Source organism: Dendropsophus ebraccatus, chromosome 2 (assembly GCF_027789765.1).
Source record: "Dendropsophus ebraccatus isolate aDenEbr1 chromosome 2, aDenEbr1.pat, whole genome shotgun sequence".
NCBI lineage: Eukaryota > Metazoa > Chordata > Amphibia > Anura > Hylidae > Dendropsophus > Dendropsophus ebraccatus.
In genome coordinates, this window is record NC_091455.1 from 81,095,528 (window position 1) to 81,117,029 (window position 21,502).

General features: G+C 41.2%; 1 pseudogene; it reads right to left on the reverse strand.

Moving 5' to 3' along the window:
* Positions 1-18,044: 18,044 nt before the first annotated feature.
* Positions 18,045-18,144, reverse strand: LOC138785026 (U6 spliceosomal RNA; annotated as a pseudogene).
* Positions 18,145-21,502: the final 3,358 nt, after the last annotated feature.

The window sequence follows — 21,502 nt, forward strand, 5'->3', positions numbered from 1 at the left end:
GCTATGGTGAGCGCAATACCTTATCCAGACTTGTGCAGCTTGGGGGCGACCTTCTCCGCCGGCGGTGCTGGCCGGGTTCTGGTGTGGTGTTTTTGGGTCTGGTCCTGTGGCATGGGGGTCGCAGGGCCGTCCCATGGCCCCCGTTCCCTGGCTGTGCACGCCTGCGGGGTTGGTGGCCACTGACTGGCACGGTGTGGACTTAGTGTAGGGACCCATGTGTATCAGATACCGGCACGAGGTACATGGGGCAGTATGGCTTGATCAATTCATACACAAAATTCTGATGTGTTTTTTATTTAGCCAAGAGGTACTAGTATCAGCCATAGGTGTGATGTGCAGCACTCTGTTTCTTCCCTGAGCAGCATTAAAGGACAACTACCACAAAAAATTTTTTAGCTTATGTAACACACATCACAAAGTTATATAACTTTGTAATGTGTGTAAATAAGCGGTCTTGCCCCCTTCCCCCACTTTCCGACCCCCGACGCGCAAGCGGACCGGCAGCCTTTTCTCTCCCATGAACCCAGAAGTAAGGGAGTTTGCAGGACAGCGGCCGGAGGTGACCAAGACGCGGACGGCGGGCGATTTGAGTGGCGATCGTCAACAGAGGGATGATGAGTATGAAGTGTGTGTGTGTGTGTGTCTATGTTTTTTTTTTTTATTGCAGATCCCACCGGAGTTGTCCTTTAAGTGCATTGTGAAACCCCTCACTTACTATGCAGCTGCTGCTTTTTTTTTCTAATTACTTTTTATTTCTGATCACGTAACACTTTGCAGAGGCACTGTATCAGTGAATGCTTATCCCTATTCTACAAAGGAGCATTGGGAAGTAATATAATTAATGTACAATATTAAATTGCGGTTCAGGGAAGAAAAAGCGCTGCACCTCACCCCTATGGCTGATACTAGTGCCCCTAGGCTAAATAAAAAACACATCAGAATTTTGTGTATGAATTGATCAAGCCATACTGCCCCATGTACCATCGTGCAGGTATCTGATACACATGGGTCCCTACACTAAGTCCACACCGAGCCAGTCAGTGGCTACCAACCCCGCAGGCGTGCACAGTCAGGGAACGGGGGCCATGGGACAGCCCTGCGACCCCCATGCCACAGGAGCAGACCCAAAAACACCACACCAGAACCCGGCCAGCACCGCCGGCGGAGAAGGTCGCCCCCAAACAGCACAAGTCTGGATGAGGTATTGCGCTCACCATAGCTGCTGCAGACAGAATGGGAAAAGACAGGAGGGATTAAAACCATGTGCACTCAGGTGTCTTCTGCTAATTGCGGTCATGTGGGTCTCACCAGGAGGAGTGCAAAACACGGAGAAAAGAGAGAAACAAAATGCGGTTCAGGGAAGAAAAAGCGCTGCACCTCACCCCTATGGCTGATACTAGTGCCCCTAGGCTAAATAAAAAACACATCTGAATTTTGTGTTTTGCACTCCTCCTGGTGAGACCCACATGACCGCAATTAGCAGGAGACACCTGAGTGCACATGGTTTTAATCCCTCCTTTCCCATTCTGTCTGCAGCAGCTATGGCGAGCGCAATACCTCATCCAGACTTGTGCTGTTTGGGGGCGACCTTCTCCGCCGGCGGTGCTGGCCGGGTTCTGGTGTGGTGTTTTTGGGTCTGGTCCTGTGTCCTGGGGGTCGCAGGGCTGTCCCATGGCCCCCAATCCCTGGCCTGCGGGGTTGGTGGCCACTGACTGGCACGGTGTGGACTTAGTGTAGGGACCCATGTGTATCAGATACCTGCACGATGGTACATGGGGCAGTATGGCTTGATCAATTCATACACAAAATTCTGATGTGTTTTTTATTTAGCCTAGGGGCACCAGTATCAGCCATAGGTGTGAGGTGCAGCGCTCCTTTTCTTCCTTGAACCTTACAATATTAAATTGAATAATTAGGACACTGCAGTATTTAAAAGCATGACCACAACAACAAGAAATTTATGTAATCGCATATAACTGTATTAGAAGACAGAGTTTCCTGATCCTGGAGACTGGAGCTATGGAGATGCAGTGGAAATCTCTGTCTACTAAAAGATATTGGTATATGCAGCAGGTAGTGGGGAGAATGGACACTTGGAAGTCTATTCCGGCGTCACATTCAAAATTCATGCACATTAGAAAAAGACCATTGTGCACGGTGCTGCACAAAAATCACTTTTCAATTATTACTGGCAGTTCACTTAAAGGGGTTATCCAGCGCTACAAAAACATGGCCACTTTCTTCCAGAGACAGCCCCACTCTTGTCTTCAGCTTGGAGCTGCTCAGTTCCATTGAAATTAATGGAGCTTAATTGCAAACCGCACCTGAACTGTAGTCGTGTTGTCTCTGAAAGAAAGTGGCCATGTTTTTGTAGCACTGGATAACCCCTTTAAGGCTATGTTCACAAGTTGTACAAACAACAGCCGTTCCACTGTAACGGCCATTGTTAAACACTCCCTACAGCCAGAATGAATGATTATGATCATTCTTCCGGCCATAGATAGTGTTAAACAATGGCCGTTTACACAAAATGGCCACTATTTATACAGTGTGAGAACATAGCCTAAAGAAGTAATCTACTACTGTTGTATGATGAAGTGCCATGCATGCAAAATCTTTACTCATGCCACCCACCTATGTGAGTATGCTATATATATTCCTGTCTGCAGTTTATAGGCATTCACATGGTTTATTTTGTCTTCATTTTCACAAATACGGGAAGTGTAAAATCATAGGATCTCGCTGCTTGAATTCCTAATGATTTTTTTTCCCTTTTGCTCTTTTGTTTAATTTCTTATCGCTTTCCCTATTGTGTACAATAAATTCTATCATCCATTACCTCTGGAAAGAATCATTGACTAAATTGCACTGCAGACATCATACTTGAGTTGTGAATAGACATTTTGTGATTTAAATTACAGATGTATGAGGTTTTAAGCAGCATAAGATCTATCAAAGCAATGATAAGCAGCACTCTATTTACTATCTGCATATAAGCACATAGCATTATACAATGATTCTTTTCTTCACTGGCAGGTAGTATAACATTTCTAATGTGTGTATCGGCACTCAGAGATATGTTTTTCCATCTTCTTTTTCTCTGCTGACAAAATAAATTTTTTCGACCATTACACATAAAAAAATTGCATTTTCTACCTTAATAATTTAATAGTTGTTGTGGAAAAAGATCAGAGCAATTAAAAAAAAATAAACAATATATTAAATAGATATTTCTGTACCTAAAACTTATTATAATCATAAAAACTTAGTAACCTAAAGAAGAAATACAGTGAAAATAAAAACTCTGGTACAGACAGGGGCAGGGGGGAACATAAGAAAGAAAGTATACTTTCTCATACCCATGTCCCCCCAGTGCTGCATCACTGCTCTTGAATCTGCCTCTGAAACTCATCTTCCCCCGGCTTCCTGGTACGTCACGATTCGGGGGATGGATTGCCACCGAGTGGGCAAACTATCAGCCAAGTCATGAGGAGGTTGCAGGAGGTTGAGCAGAAAAAAGCTGGAGGTGGTCCAGGAGCCGTAATACGGCACGGTGGGGCACAAGGATGGGAAAGCATATTTATTATACCCCCCACACCTGCACCAGAGTTTTTACTGTCACTGGACTTCTCCTTTGATAACAATTTTGTGAGTCTATCCAGATAACTAATTGAGTAGTTGCATGGCAGTTTTTCACCAGATGTAATATTATAAAATACAACGGACCCATTCATTATTATACACACCAAGCCCCCTAATATTCATTATAATTAGAGATGAGTGAATATCGAGCATGCTTGAGCTCGTCCAAACCCGAGTGTTCGCCATTTGATTAGCTGGGGCTGCTGAACTTGGATAAAGCCCTAAGGTTGTCTGGAAAACATGGATATAGCCTATGACTATATCCATGTTTTTCAGATAGCCTTAGGGCTCTATCCAACTTCAGCAGCCACCACTAATCACATGCTGAACGCTCGGGCTCGGACGATCTCGAGCATGCTCAATATTCGCTCATCTCTAATTATAATATATACTGCCCCCAGCTATTCATTATAATACAAACCAGCCCCCCCGGAATTTCCTTATTATACAAACCAGGATGTGCTGCTCTTAAAAAGGCACAGGTGCATCTGCCAACGTGCTTTATGGCAGAAGTGACCCTGGAGCCCTGATTCTGCATTTGGTTGGTGCTCCTGGTGCTTGAACCCCCCACCCAACCTCGTTCCGCTGCCACATACCAGTTAGTGGGCACATATCCTAGCCTTATCCGGTTTCCTTGAAGCCTCAAGGTCTACTGAAAGGGGAACATCATGGCATGCCTATTTTTTAGATTAAGTGTGACCTGAACCTCAGGCATATTTCAGACTATGCTCCTTCCTTGCCCTTCAGATTGTATGCCTGGTACCTGTTATTTTACTCCTTGATTTAAACTTTGTCATGTGCTTCATCCTTGTCCTCTGGCCTGTCCTCTGTCGCAGTCCTCGCTGCCCTGATGTTGACGAATCTTTTTTCCATTCCAAACATCACTACTATAAGGGTACTTTTCTGCAGTCTATGGCCATTCTTGAGATCATAATTGAGGATCTTCCTCTAACAAGGTCCGCACCTGCTTGTGGGTGTTCAAGGGACATTAACAGCAGGTTTTCCTTCCATCCTGCATTGTGTTATGTTAATTAGTCAGTCTGGTTAACTGGTGGCAGTACTAGAGAACTTAGTGCGACGATCAGGCCTGCCTACTACCAACTCATGAATAGATTTCTCCTCAAGTGAGTAGAGTTAACCAGTTAGATCATGATCTACTGGATTCTTCTAATGCACCTAGGGGTAAATACTTTGTAAAAATATAATTTATTGTTAAAGACTAGTGTTGAGCGGACTTGCCAAACTTTTTGAGTTCAGCAATGTTCTCAAAACCCGAACACTCTACCTTTGATTCCCGGCAGCTGGAAAACATAGCTTTATTCATGTTTTCCTTGCAGCCACTCTGTGAGTTTGGGTTCGAAGAACAGTGCAGCACACGAACAGTCCACTCAACACTATTAAAGACACAATGCGTACAGCTACATATTTTACTGCCAGCTTAAAAACAGAAACATTTACCTATGAAATCAATGGAGGAGTTTCAAAATAATATGTTGATCCTTTGTTGCTACAAATTACATACCATTTTTGTTAGTCATGTAAGTAATGGATTTTTTAATTCCCCAGTTGATGTTTCATGTTCTCCTATCAATGATGTAACTGAGCAACATATATTCAAACATGTCATTCAGAAAAAAGATATTCCTGGCATAGCGCATGAAAAGGTCTGGCCAGATTAGGGATGATAGCACATGGAGTAAGGGTAGGTTTCTTCTTACATCCAGATGGATCATGTTTGTATCTTGGCAGGAAATTCAATGTGATTGCTTTTAGATCAAATGCTAAGTTTCTTAAGGACAAGGATTTCTAGGCAACTGGCAATTGTACTGCTATTGATTTAGAGATTTGCTCTACTTAACTACAGGAAGCAATGATAGTTCAGTCAACACCCACAAAAACACAAATTTTGCTCATATTTCATGATATTCAGTTAAATTATAACTTATTACAACAAATGCAGAGATATTAGATTGCATCTAACCTATTAGTTGAATATGACAAGGAAAATATATTGAAGTGCAGATTAATCAAGCCTGCGACTTCATTTACTCTACACCCTTAGCTAAGATTTAACATTTTTTTCCAGGATTTAGAGTGTGGAAAGAGTGATCCCATCTGAGAAAGTGAGGGATATTTATGTACAAACCAAAGTTTGAACAGATTGTTTCATTGTCATATCTCGATGCCAGATAAATCATTTTTTGGCCAAATCCAGCAAACTCTTAAATCTCTTAGTATTTTTCTAACCACTTCATTCCTATTACAATTCTGCATGTGAATGATCTGCAAAAGGTCCTATGCTAGTTAATTAAAAGTAACAAATGGATGTACCTTGAAACCATTTTTATTCTGTAGAAACTTGTGAGAAGTATCGTTGGCATGCCCCACTTGAAAATGTTAGATTGGCAAACGACGACATTCATCAGATTATATGGCTCCTACGAACACGCTCCGGTAAATGATATTCTCTCTATTTACGACACACCCTATTAGCTTTTGGGACACATTAAATTTCTTGACAAATTGACCAGTTATAATACTGTGATGTTCCCTCTATTTAATAACTTCATCTTCCAGAAAGTGTTTTCATTTTTTCCCCTCTATTCTCAAAAACAACAAGAGCACCCAATCTCTTTTGATTTCTCAGCTTCCATGTTTTGCCTGGTTCAGAGTGCGGGCGTTATATCATCAATCTTCACAGAAACATTACAAGCCAAAGGTGAAAAGGTGAAGATTTACATTTGTTATCATGATGGCACTTTGCAGTTTATTATGTTAATCATTCCTGGTTTCGTGTGAGAGCACTTATTCCTATATAAAATATTACATAGTTTACAGATGTAATCTAGCCATTTAAAATGAACAAGTAGGCAAAGTCCTCAATCTAGAGCTGCGATTTAACACTAAACAGTGTTTCCTAACTAGCGGCCATGGAGGCGGTATGAGACCAAGGCATATGTGCTGTATGGTTCAGTCCCAGTAGGTCTGCTTCTAAATAAGTAGCAGTACCTTCTCCACAGTGATGTACTGTATCTATACTGTAGATATATGGTGTAATGTAGCAGTCCCATTCAAGCCCTTCTGACACTTAAGAAGACACTAGTGATACAAGTGCCACATGGTAGTTTGGGAGCACAGTGACTAATTTTGTACAAATTTAATACATTATGATGACATGAAGGGGAGCAACTAGAAATGGCTGGGCCCCATAGCAAGCTTTTGAATGGGCCCCCCTCCCCCTTCCTGACCACTAAGCCGTCAAGTCCAGTCATAACTGCAAGCACACGTGAGGAACACTTTCAGTTTAAGGGACATTTGCAGATCCCTGGAGGCCTGCTTGGCCACCTGGTGCTGCAAATGATGACTGTTCAGGGGGCCAGTATTTTGCAGGAGCAGGCCATGGGGCCCCCTGATGTGGCAGGCCCCATAGCAGCCGCTATGGCGGCTACAGTGGTAGTTATGCCTCTGATGATATGCTAGCAAAACCCTTGACAGGCTGAAATTGACAAGACAACCACTGCAAAACCACATACTGTATGGATACTAATGTCTACCTACAACTCCTGTCCTGTCCATAGAGATGTCACCGCTCATGTATCATAGGTGGCATGTCACCACTCATAAAGAAGCAACAGGATTGTTAAGATGCACTATACCAGTAGCAGGGGCTTGAGCAAAATTGGTAAGGCAAAAATATTGCACAGTTTTTCTTTTCAAAGTGCAGAAATGCTAAAATACCTGAATATATGTCAATGAAGTCATAACCCATCACCTAATAGAATCACCCAATCACTATACACTTATAAAATTAATAAAGCATTTACATGTTCCATGACTCGAGGCAAGACCAAGAGCTGAGTGACAGAAATCATCCCCTGCACTGTACGCTCTTTACAACATGTTACAACTTTGGATATTTATGGATATCTCTTATCTGTAAAAGAACACATATTCTGTAATGCTTACACTTTAAATGGTGTATGACATTTCAAATACCGTAATCGTTTTGATGCTTGAGAGTTGAATATTCACAAGAGATTTGTTTTTCATTTGGAATGGGAGTAAGTCAGTCAACAGCCATCCATCTTGATGAATGTTCATTATGATGAGGCACCTAAGACTGAAAGAAGTTGTTTGCAATAAATTAGAGCAGCTCACAAAATGACGTCTTGAGACCCAAAGGTTACTTCTCTGACTACATGTGAGACTAAAATCATTTATGATACACGGTCCCAGACATTTAAAGCAGTCCACCTAAAGGTAAGCGTCGATTCTGTTTATCCGAGCAGCATTTCTTCTAAGATGTAGGTCTACTAAGTATATCTAAGTGTACCTATTCTGCAACACTTTAGTCAAGTTTTCCATGGCCCGGAAAATTAAACACATTTAGTCAATTCCTAACCAGTGAACATAAGTATACAATTACAAAGGTTTTCCCTATAGACAAAACCTTGACTTATGATTTCCATGAAAAAGTAAGACAGTCTTGCCCATGGTTACTTTTTGAAAGAGAATTAGAAACAGTAGGTTAGACTAGTGCACAAGTCTACATTGTTCCATTAGATTATGCACAAGTGGATCTCCATGCTTCTACAGAATTGTTCAACGCAGCACAGATCTTTAGGTGTAATGTACAGGTAAGTGAACATAAAGGTGGTTAACCTTGCTTGTTTCAATGGTCCCTTCTCTCTCAAAGAAAACAAAATTAAAACTGAGTTAATGGACCATTTTGAAAAGTCTACATTGGCTACATTTACTTAATGCATAAATAGTAAAAAAAAGTAGACTTCCAAACTGAATGGGATTGTATGGAATTAGAAACAAAGGTATGCAAGACATAGATCCTGTACTGTGTGATGTTGTAGCATAGTCACAGTTAAATAAATGATTATTTTATTTAATCTCATACCACCCACTTACATCTGTAGACATGTTGGCCTCTATTTTCTTAGTACTGTAGTTTGTAAGGATGAAAAATGGCATATGCCCTCCAGTTTAGTCTATTTCCATATGAAGACAAAAAACCCTTGAGGTAGCATCTAGTTTTCCTTGATAAAGTACCTGTCATTAAAAACAGTTTTGATATGCCAGAGAGGTATGTTAAAAGTTTTTCTCTGAGTGTTTAGACCCTGAGTGATTAGTAGAATGAGTGGGGAGCCAATTGTGCTGCTATGTACTCTTCTCTCCGCTCTGTGTCCGAGACCGAGAATGCCCTATAGACTTACATTGGAAGTCTGTCTAGGTCACATGACACAGAGCTGGGAGTGAACGTGCTACATGCTGCCTTCCCCACTTCTTCCGATTCATTCTCCTGGTCGCAGTTCGATAATCCAGACCCCAACCGATTGAAATTTTTGATATGTTCAGTAGAGATGAGCGAACCGGTTCAGCCGGTATGGGATCCGGTTCAGATTTTTGGAAATCCGCCCTGATTCCCTCCCCCCCATGCTTTCTAAAATGGCAGCCGCCATTCTAGAAAGCAGGAAGTGTTCTGGGCGGGAAAAGCGCTTTCCCATAATGCCCGGAACACATCCAATCAGCAGAGATCTTGAACTAGCCCACCCCCTGTGTGACGTCGGTATTGCTTTAAGAGGAGTGGTCACATGACTGCACCACGCAGTGTGTAGAGAGAGAGGAAGCAAGCTGCTGGTGCTGCTATTGTGTACTACAGACTACTGAGAAGATATTGTGGAAAAGGAAAGATTAGGAAAGCGGAGAGGAGAAACATCTAGTGATTGAGAGAGAAATATAGAGAGGGTGAAAGATAGATTAGTCATAGGACAGCATAGGAATGCCTGGCCAAGCCGGAAAGCGAGCGAGTACTCCGGGATGAAACTGACATCTTAACATCGGACAAGTATTCTCCTATACGGGTTTTGAGCCTCCTGATACTCGATCCCACGTACTGCAAATCGCACACCGTGCAGTGGGCAACATACACGGTGTGAGAAGAATTGCAGTTAAGGTAGGATCGGATCCTGAACTCTCGACCCATACTGGACGACACGACCGTAGATTTTTTAGATACATAACGGCACATACCACAGCGCGGTACCGCACAAAGGGAAAAAACCTGTAATATTTAACCAGTTCTGTGTATTTAGGTGTACATTCTTGCCAATGTCTTGCCATTCTTGCTCGGTGACAGCAAGTTACCCAAGGTCTGACCCCTACGTGCTACATATCTTACCCCGCTATCAAGAAACTGTTCACACTTGGAATCTGAAAAAAGTAACGGTATGTATTTCTTTATTATATTACGGATATCATTAAATTGTGGACTGTAGTCAGTTGAAAAAGTAATACCAGTTTTGTCACCAGACTTCTTATTTGAATCAGCCGATATATCACAAGCTCTATCTTGTAGATGATACATTCTATCTTTCTGCTCTGCTATACATCGAGCCCTCTTAATGACATGGGTTTTATACCATCTAACCTGAAGCCTCTGTTCGAGGTCGTGCGCACCCCTCAGGTAAACCGCACGATCTGAACAAGTGCAAATAAGGCGGATAAATCCCCCGATTGGAAGATTCCTGGTGACATGGGGAGGATGACTGCTTTTAGCATGTAACAATCTAATCTGAGTGGAATCTGAGTGGAATTGGAATTGGAGTGGAATTGGAAAAAATGAATGAATTTGATTAAATGAAAAATGAATTCAGACAGAGGTGATTCCTGGCGGAACACTTTCCCCAAGGATTTCCTGCAGAATTCTGCAAGAACACTTTCTGCTTGGAACCCTTTCCTTGCTGATTCAGTGCTGATTCTTCAGTGTGAACTGGCCCTTACTGGCAAATATTCCCATTATATTTGAGTCCAATGATGGATTGATAATATATGGGCTTGATAATTGGAATGCTGAACTTCCATCATGGCCTGAATTGCATTTTACTAGCCATAACAGTTCCCTCTCCAGTATAAAACTATAAGCACTCTAACATTTCAGGGTTTAATCCTTGTTTACCATAATTGAGGTGGCATCTACACTGACCAGCAAATAAAAAAAAAATCCAAATAATAAGATACAATGACAATATGGGCTTTTTCTATTCTAATCTATTCCGAATATCTAATATAAATTTACCATAGCAACTGTATATTTAAATATAGTCATATTCATTTTCAGAAACTAGATCTGGGGTCAGTACAAATAAATAACGTTAACTGCATTAAAGATGTAAGTGCTAATTTATGCTACCGAGATAATTTTTTCCCCCTCTGCTTTGGAGGAAAATAGACACACTGCTCTTTGTAGTGTCTGTGAGCAGTTCAGAAACCTGAAAAAGTCGCTCCAGTTTATGGGGAAATTGACATAATTTTGCAAAAAGAAAAAAAAGCAAAAGCAAAATCATTTGTAAACTGGATTTTGCATAATGGGATTAATTTGGTTGACTGTCACATCGACTCTGCTGCCGCATGCAAAGCATCATTCTTATCTTATTCAGAAAAAGAAAGGATATTTCTTTTTTTATTTGACTGTTCATTCATTTGAATATGTGCAATGCGTTTCAAGCAGTTGACAGGTAAAGTTTGAGTACAGTAATACAGATATAACAGGCTAATGACTCTCTTTCTCCGATGACGGAGTGTGTGAATGTAGGCTTGGAACCTCTAAAGCTGGGTCGGAATCAACACAGTTTTTATTTGCATTGTCTGCTACAAAGACACTCACATTTAATTGAAAGAAATGCATTTGCATATCTGCAAAACATTTGAGGAAAAAAAAAATATTTGTTGACTCTCCGAGTATATCATCATTATCTCATCAGTCTACACAATATTTGTATGGAATAATCCTCCCAGGTGCTAAACACACAAATAAAACTCAAATAAAACTAATGTGGGAATCTAATAGGAGTGATCTAATTATGCAGCAAAGATAAAACAGCAGTAAATTATTAACTTACTTCAACCTAAATAATATATAGGTAATACTTATGGTGAAAGAAGCACCGCTATGATGTTCTCAAATGATTTCAAAGACGACATATCATTTATTTATGAAGCAACAATACATCCTGCTGAGATTTATTGTAAAAAGCAATATGTTGCAGAAAAATTACCAAATGTAGAAAATGATAAACGTTTACGAGGAAAATGACCCACTAAATATTGTTATTGTGAAATGCAATCGATTATTGTGAGACTACTGGGTGTCTCTTACCTGTCAGTCATACATCTTATGAGAATGGAAGGATATAAATTAATCACGACCCAATTCGTTTGCTATGTCTTAGCTTCTTGATTGCAGTGTGAGCTCTTGGTTCTTTTATGGTGGGTGTGACTATAGAGTTATATTCTATCACTTTAAAAACAGGAGTATTCCTGAAGTTCCTGTAGAGCAGAGAATAAACTGAGCATTATTACTACTTGTATCTTGAGCATAGACATATTGTACCTCCACTTGTTGGTGGATGTCCTCAGGTCTCCACACCTTCAGGAACTGGTGTTTTGAGAGGGATAACTTGGCTCTGTGATGTTAGTTGTTTCCTGATAACAGTTTGGCTTGGCTTTCAAAAGCAGTGCTTCTCAATTCCAGTCTTCATGGCCCACCAACAGGTCATGTTTTGAGGATATCCTATACAAATAATACCTGATGCACTGAGTATAATTATATCATCTGTGAAATACTAAGGAAATCCTTAAAACCTGTTAGTGGTCCAAGAGGGCTGGAATTGAGAAACACTGGTCTAAAGCACTTCAATTCTTAATGAGTTGTCCCAGCAAGATAACACTTTTACATGTTGAAATCCTCTCAGTAATCAGAAACCAAGGGAAACCAACCATTACCACCAGAAATGCAATGTTAAGGGGGACTGAATAGGACAAATATTACCTGCTGATAGCCCCCAATAGTGCCTGGGAACACTGATGTGTCTTACCATTCTCATTGGTGCCAGTCTTGGGCTATGTTCACACTACGTAAAACTACGGCCATAGTTCTCGCCGCAGAGCGCGGAGCGCAAATTCGCACGATAATCGTTACGTGTAAACGCATCATCATGCCCCTCAATACTACTCTCTGGCCACTTCTAAAAAAAAAGTGCTGAGCGTGGTGGAAAATGTCACAGACGTTTATTTTGTGCAAAACAAGGGGAATGGTATAATTTGTAAAATGCTTTTGAGAAAACCCCCATATGCTTCAATTAGCTAATGTCTATTGAATGTAGAACCATTGGGTGAAGCCTCTCTAGCCTAGTCTGTCTCATAGCAAAGGGCAGGCAACTGAGATCTCCACACAGCTAGGCCACAACCATGTCTTGTGGCCACTACATTACAGTGAACCATGCTACATCCTACCTGGGAAAGTAAGGAGATATATAATAGAGTCCTGTTGACTTTTTCAGAAATTGATCCAGCCCTTTCTAAGGGAAATAAAGTTATTTTGCCAACTCCAAAAGGAATTCTTTTTAAAATACTTAAAATACAGTTTTTTTTAAATATTTAAAATACTTTTTATTCTGCCTCCAAGACAAAGTAAATACAGTTAAAGGGGAGAAGCATCATAAGAGCTTCCTTGTCTTTCGGATAGCTTGTGGGGGCCCCTAACCAGGACCAGACCATTGTGGCTATCACATGGAGTCTCCTCACAGACCTGCATCCTGCCATAGGGCACTGCAGCTCAGCATCCGTCCATCTTCCTAAAGTCAAACACTTGGAGTCACCTACTTCCTTACACGCTCAGTAATACTACTGTGGACCAGAGACTATGTCTTTGAGAATCTACAGTGAAGTTGTCTTTTTGCTGCCAAGTTTTCCATAGTAAAGAATTATTTGCAATGTTGTGTACCTGGCTACGTTATTGCACATGAGACAGCACAGGCTCCCCATTTCTATTTTCCATACATGTTATATTAGGTGTGCCCTGGAGGTCACATACTCAAACCACCAGAGTAGCCCTCTTGTTTGACTGCTGTGCATACCAAGAACGTGTCTCTGCTTCTGGGACAAAAGTATTGCTGACTTGGAGAACTACAAGTCCCACCTGGCCCTCAGTGTACTTTCTGCACATATTATTTAACTGCACTCTTACAATATCCAAGGACCGCCGGCACATAAAGGCTTATGTTTACATACAAAAATAAATGGGCATAACATATAAGCTGGAGTCGTTCAGTTTACCTCCTAAAGGAACAGTCACGAAGGGGAGAGCAGACCCTGAAGGCCTCTCAGACTGTCAGTGCTTCTTACTTTCAATCTCCCATTGCTGCTCCTGGGAATAGTGAGATGTGCAGCAGCCTCCTCCTGTCTCAGGTGATTAATAAGTATCTGCCTGCCGCCACCAGATGGATCTTCTGTCTGTTTACTCAGAAAGTGAACTGAAAATTCCCTCTGCACTACTGACAGCAATGTGAATCCTTTCTTCATATCTCTATAAATTAGGATCGGTCCTTCAGAAGTATATTCCTTGTATACCATTCACTTCATCCCAACCATACCAATGTCCGGACAAGCTTTTAACACCCTCCTCGGATCCTCTGACAAAACTTTTAATACCTAAAATAGTGTCAACCTACATGTTTGGAGACTTCATGGAAACCATAGCCTACGAATATTTAAGTGGGCTACAGATATCAAATTAGAAACCATAAAGCTTGTATGTATAAATGTATAAATCTACAAAGAGCATCTAGTAATACTGACAATTATGAAGGGTATCGGTCTCTTGTGACCCTTGATTTTAATAATTGGTGGAGGTCTTAGCAACTTCCATCATGCCTGGACAGCCAAAGGTAAGGCCCCCTTCACACATCTGGAAAAACCATCCTGATTTCCTATCAGGAAATCCGGACGGATTTCCGGACCCATAGACTTTAATTGGATGGACACTCTTCTGGATGACTGAGTGCTCACCGACACCCCCGTCCCCACCGCGCACGGGCATCGGCACAGGGCTGCAGCCCGATCACCCCACCTTGTTGCCCCCCCTGACCGAACACCGAATACTAGCCGCCGCCCAACCCCCAACTACAACCCCCTCCCCCCTGCACGGATATCGGGACAGGGCTGTTAGCCGCCCGATCATCCCGCCCCCCCGACCGGACATCGGCTGTCCGCCGCCCGACCCCAACACAACCCCCCTCCCCCGGGCCGGACAGACTGGACCGGACAGGACATCAGCTGCCCGCGGTCCGATCAGCCCCCCCCAGAACTCACCACTCTTTTTTCCCCTGATCAGGACTTCCTGACAGTAAAAACTGACACAGACGTGTGAATGGGGCCTAAAGCTTATCTCACACGTCCAGGCATAATGGGAGTTGTAATTTTGCAACAGCTTTATTTCACATCTACTGTTGATTTAGATTTTGAAAGTTATAAGGACAGGTACATTTTAAGTCTTGACGTGTCTTTATGGTGGACTCTCCTTATTGACACCTAGTATCCCTCTGACCCACATCAATAGGCCTCTCACTAGCCAGCCAAACCCTGCTTTACACTACAACCCGGGACCCCACCTCCTTCACTGAGTGGCTGAGCGGACCTGAGACGTCACGTCAGACACCCGAAAGCGGCCGGGAACCGGGCACCGGAGAGACGCGATGCGGGACCCGCCGCTGGAATCGGGGAGGTGAGTGGACTTCTTTTCTTTCAGCCACCTTCTTCCCAGCCATATGAAAAAATAGCCCCCACGCTGGACAACCCCTTTAATGGTCATTTCACACACATAGTTTTAAAAAAAATAAAAGCTGCCAAAGCCAAAAGAGGATTCAGAAGAAATGGATAATGTAAAGGAAGGACACAGGCTGCAGTCTCATTACCAGAAATCCCCATGCCGCACTCTATGTCACTGTGCCTGGTTGTGTGACCCCCTTCACTTATATAAGTTAATGGAGTGATGCGTTTGATTGTTTTCCAAGTTAGGGGATTCTTTTATTGTGCAATTTAAAGGAGAACTCTGGGCCAGTGAGTTTTGGGGAGTACTGGAGAGGATGAAAGAAGTAACATGCTCTCACCTCCTCCATTTTAGTGCTGACTGGCTGAGCGGGCCTAACACGTCACGACCCAGGTCCCCATTCAGACCCAGAAGCGTATGGGATCGGGGGAATGGAGCTGTGGAATACCGGCACCAGTGCTGGAGCAGGGGAGGTGAGAACATGTTACTTCTTTCATCCTCCCCCTCCCCAGCACTCTGCCAAAACTGACCCCAACTTTTCCTTTAAATATTTGTAAATAATACATTTACAAAAACCATGGAGGCCTTAGGGAGAAATATGTACAAACAGGATAAAAAATATTCTATGACTGCAGAATTCTGCACCCCGCAGGTAAGGATGAATGGCACAAATAAAAAACACTGTAGGTATAATGTTTCAGACAAGAAAAAAAAATCAATTTTTTTTCTTTTAGAAAAACCCCATGTGTGAAACCACCCATGAAGTGAATTTACACATGGAATATTTGTTGCAGAAATTTCAGCAAAAATTCATGTACTTGCTAACGAAATAATTCTATTCAGAAGTATGGAACAAATTTTATTTGCAGAAATGTCTGCATCAGATCTGCCAGGTGTGAATATGCCCTTATTGTAACATATGTTGTGCCATACAGGTTTCCTTTACTTGTTGTATGGATCACAGCAGGCATCACTTTCTTGAGACTTTCTTCACCAGATCATCTCATATTTCTTCCAGAATTTGTGTATTTACTGTAGTTAATTCCTAGGTTAACAATTACATGGCACTAATTGGCCGATGTCATTCCTGATGAGAAGCTAAACTAATATATTACAAGTGAGGAGCGCCGACAAAATGTGCCTAATTAAATTGATTAAAACATGTGACAAGATGGAAGGAAAAAAACAGGCCTGCATTGTGATTTCTCATCCTCATAACAGTTGCTCCTGTGGACACCTCTAATTAAAGATTTCATCTCACCTCAGTAACCGTCCCACCAGGTGGAAGAATCAGGTGATAAGTGACACAGTTTCCATCTACTGGCAACTCACCTGCTGCTCGGCGCAGTTAAATGGAGCTCACATCGAATATTTTTGGCTGCTATCACTTTACATTGCTAAGTAAATGATGTTTGGCAACAAAAGAGTTTAGTCCAAGAACTGATGACTCTAAAAGAAAGTGACCAGAAGCAAAAACCCAATGCTGTATAATGTATTTTAGGTAGAAATGTGTGCACTGCTATACTGGATATTTAAATTTACTTTGAAAAAACAAACACAAATTTGAGTGTTTCTTAACCAGAAACCTCAGTGCGGAGATAAGTGCGCTGATGCCTTTCTCTTCTGCTCTATGAGATGACACATAGAGCTGAGAAAGAACAGGGCAGCAGTGATCGGGTAGTGAATATAGCGGCTTCCAGTCACACTTACCATGCCCTCCTTGCATTTAGACTGGCATGATTGATAGCATGGATGAAACCTGACAGAATCCCTTAAAGTATACCTGTTGTTATACAAAACTTTTAACATGTCATAGAGACATGTCAAAAGTTTTGATCGGTCCGGATCGGGAGATAGAGAGGGAAGTGGATCGCACCGGCAGGGTGTCCACTCTTCGTCTGACTTGTAATGGGCTCCTATGGGGCCTAACTCTTTTTTTTAAATGGGTTATCCAGCGCTACAAAAACATGGCCACTTTCCCCCTACTGTTGTCTCCAGTTTGGGTGGGGTTTTGAAACTCAGTTCCATTAAAGTAAATGGAGCTTAATTGCAAACCACACCTGAACTGGAGACAACAGTAGGGGGGAAAGTGGCCATGTTTTTGTAGCGCTGGATAACCCCTTTAACTTAGAGCGGGGAGAGGAGGCACTGCAGGTGCAATCCTCTTCCTGCTTTATTTTCCAATCAGTATGGGTCTGAGCACTCCGACCCGAACTGATAAAAACTTTTGACATGTCTCTATGACATGTCAAAAGTTTTGTATAATGACAGGTAGACTTTCACATAACGTAAGTTTACTATTAATTACGGCCATTGTTGCCGATTTTCAATGATTAATTGAAATGCGGGCGCACTAGGATGCACCCGCATCCCAATTCAGCACAAATGAAGTCCATCCGGCCAGTACTGCAGTACCGGCCAGGATGATCTTCACTAACGCTGTTTTTTTTAAAGTAAATTTAAATAACCAATATAGCAGTTTAGCCATATATTCTTTATTATGTACCACCCCTGTCTGCCAAGTTTTTCAGATTTTCATTAAGTTTTTCTTTAAGCGTATCTTCACGCAGTGAGCCATTGATGTTTTCCCAGGTGGTAGAGAGGTCTTTGGACTCCACATAGGGCCCACTATGTGTAACTACTACTTCTGCATTTTCTCGCTCTTTTTTTTTTTTTTTTTTTACATTCCACAGACTGTTTATTTTATTCCTCTTCTCTTTGAAGTACAAAATGTAAAAATCACAAGCAGACTAAAAATATGTCTAAGGCAGGAAACATATCAACGCAAAATATGGAATGGTTGACGAATTTGCATGTCCTCCTTGTGCAGGGGCCATGCTGATCTTCTCTGTATTATTCCAGTATTAGTATATGTTTCCTCTAATTGTGTTTTATATTTATCAATCTGTGTGAAAACAATAACTGATGGAATTAGTCCATTACAGCCAGTCACAACTCATTTTACCAGAGCTTGGTAAGATATGGAACCAGAGCTGTGATTGGATGCTATGGGCACATTATACCAGTGTTTGTTTCACAAAGATTGAAAATCTAAGTCTATAGCTTGCTGTACAGTGTACACACTGACAGCGTACACCTCTGACTATAGATAGACTTCTATGGGGCCTATCTCTTCCAATAGAAAACAAAAAGAGATAGATCGAGCAGAGAACTGGGGAGTGAAGCAGATAGCCAGGCACATCTCCTAGCTATATCTAGTTTTGACAAAGCAAAATTCTTGATATGTCTGTGCGGCCTGTCAAAATTTCTCTGAAGTGTCAGTAGCACTTTAAGGAAAACCTGCTTATATTGATATCTATCCAGTGGTGCCACCAGCTCAGTAGGCAGTGACAGATTGGCTTTAAATAGAGGAACTAAATAGTAATTAAATACACTTGAGGTAATGAATTCAATGATGAAAATAAAAGCAGAATCACACTGGCCCACCAGAGGACTAGAGAATCCTCCCGTGGGCCCCCAGCTTGAGAACATGCACTAACACTCCCTGATTAGAGATGAGCGAACCGGGTTCGGGTTCAAGTCGATCCAAACCCGAACGATTGGCATTTGATTAGCGGGGGCTGCTGAACTTGGATAAAGCTCTAAGGTTGTCTGGAAAACATGGATACAGCCAATGACTATATCTATGATTTCCACATATCCTTAGAGCTTTATCCAAGTTCAGCAGCCACCGCTAATCAAATGCTGAAAGTTCAGGTTCGGATCGACTCGAGCATGCTCGAGGTTCGCTCATCTCTATCCCTGATATGTTGCTTCCCACTGGTTCTTCATTGGTGGGCCCCCAGGATCATTTCCTCTGGTGGGCCCCAGATACCCCAGTCCGACACTGAATAAAAGATACAATCACATGCCATACCTGCTTAGGCTAGGTTCACACTGCGTTTTCAGCATCCGTTTAACGCATCCGTTTTTTGCAAAAAACGCATGAAAAACGGATTGCAAAAAACGGATTCATTTGTGTGCATCCGTTTTTCCATTGACTTCCACTATAAAAAAAAACGGATCCGTTTTTTTTGGCGGACCAAAACGGACCAAAAAACGTTGCTGACCCTATTTTTCTGGACGTTAAAAAAAACGGATCCGTTAAACGGATGCTGAAAACGCAGTGTGAACCTAGCCTTACAGAAGAAGAAACAAACAATGCAATGCGGTAATGTATAGATTCCTGCTCAGTAATTTGCATATCTGGCCTTGGTAGTAAAACAGGCAAACATCAAAACTGGGAAAAAAAATGTTGTGTGTAAACATCATGTACAGACAATAATTTAATTACTTAAATAACATATATGAAGGTCAATGCAGACAAGTGCTATTGAATATCACATCTCCCGGTGCTCTTATCCAGGTAACTATAGTCTCCTTTCCATAAAACTTCTGGATTTTGTCCTAAATTAGGGAAAATGTCATGTTATTTTGTTCGGCTTTTACTCTGCTGGCGTCTTGTTGTAGTACATGTTATGCACATTGTAGACAGGCGTGCAGTTTGTTTAAGCCCAGGAGACATCCATTTTGCATCACCATGTATAAAACATTAGAGCTAGAAATACATTCTGTCTCTGTATCATGAGTGCAGATGAACAATTTCCAGGTGTGCTCAGAAATATGATCAGTATATGACATACATAGAACTATGAACGAGAGTTTTTTTGGTTTAGTTATAAAAATGATATAAAAATTATCCCAAATGACTTTAATAATGAATATCAGATTTTATCAAATATACAGTTTGTCAATTTGTATACATCTCTTACCGGGCAAAACTCAAATCCATCAAAATGTATATAATATAAATAATAAACTAAAGAAGTTTTTTGGGAAAAAAAAAATAATATATATATATATATATATATATATATATATATATATATATATATATTTTTTGATTTTGTTGGGAATAAATCTTTTTAGTTTCTAAATGCAAATGGTTTAGTGTTCTCCTTGGCTATATACCTGTATATGTCTATATACCTATTTGTTTTTCATAGGTCTGAATCCAATGAGATGTATAGAACAGGAATTTCTGCGTTTGAAAATGTGTTGAGTAATTTACCTGTATTCGTGGGTCTGGTTAATTGTTAAGCAAGATATAAGGGCTGATATATGTTTTTTTTTTGTGCATTATGACGCATGGCCAGAGTAAAGTCTGAGGCCGCTGGGACAGAAACAAACAGTGCTGGTAAGCTGGTCTGTGTAACTTTGTTCACTTGTGACCATACCCTTATTCCTTAGAGAAGAAGGAAAATGTTAGGGTACGTTCACAAAATCGGCGAAATTCCGTGGCGGAGCTCTCCGTCACAGAATCCTGCCTGCCTTAGTGTCAAACAGTGTGTCTATGGGAAGGTTCTCGCGCCTCCTCTCTTCATGGCTCCCCGCTCAAAGAATTGACATGACCTGAGGCAGGTGGGATTCCACGGCGGAGAGCTCCACCGCAAAATTCCGCCAATTTTGCTCAGTGTGAACATACCCTTATACTCTACAAAACATTCAAAACTGTTATACTCTTAAACATTAAAAACTAGCAAAATAATTAAAACAGTCAAAAAGAATAGGGAGAAAAAAGCATAGCCTTATAGTTCTGACATGTTTCAGGATTTCTGAGCAATAAAACAGCTTGTAGACAGTAAGAGGCCAGGTCATTCCTACTTACTCATTCTTGAATACCACATTTTAGACAGTTCCCTGAATGACTGATTTTTTTTTTCTTTTACAACTTTGAAACAGGGAGATAAATAAAGTGTTTGGCCATATAATTCATTATGATTGTTTAGCACATTTAAGGTCTATGATAAATAGATGCTTTACACCCAGGAGATCCTTTTCACAATGATTGTAAATACACATTTGCAATAAATAGTAGTGGGAGTAGAAATAATCTGCTTCTTAGCCAGAGCAGCTGCAGACGACCAGATAGACCTCTTTTCTCTCCAGCCATCACAATGATGGATTGTCATACAGGAGAATGGTTCCCTTAAGGGTTTCTTTAATATTTTATTTTTAGAGTAAAGGGGAGGGTCAATTTAAAAACCAAAAGAGAAGAAAAACTACTTGTCATACTTTTTGCAATATGCAAGGAAATCGATCTTGGAGTGAACATTTCCACTAGGAAGCTGTCTTTTTCTTTTTCCTTTACATCTTTACAACAGAGTTATCTTATCCCATAAGTGAAAGTTAGAACTATCTATGGATAAGACTTTTTTATCCAACCATTTTATTTAAATATAA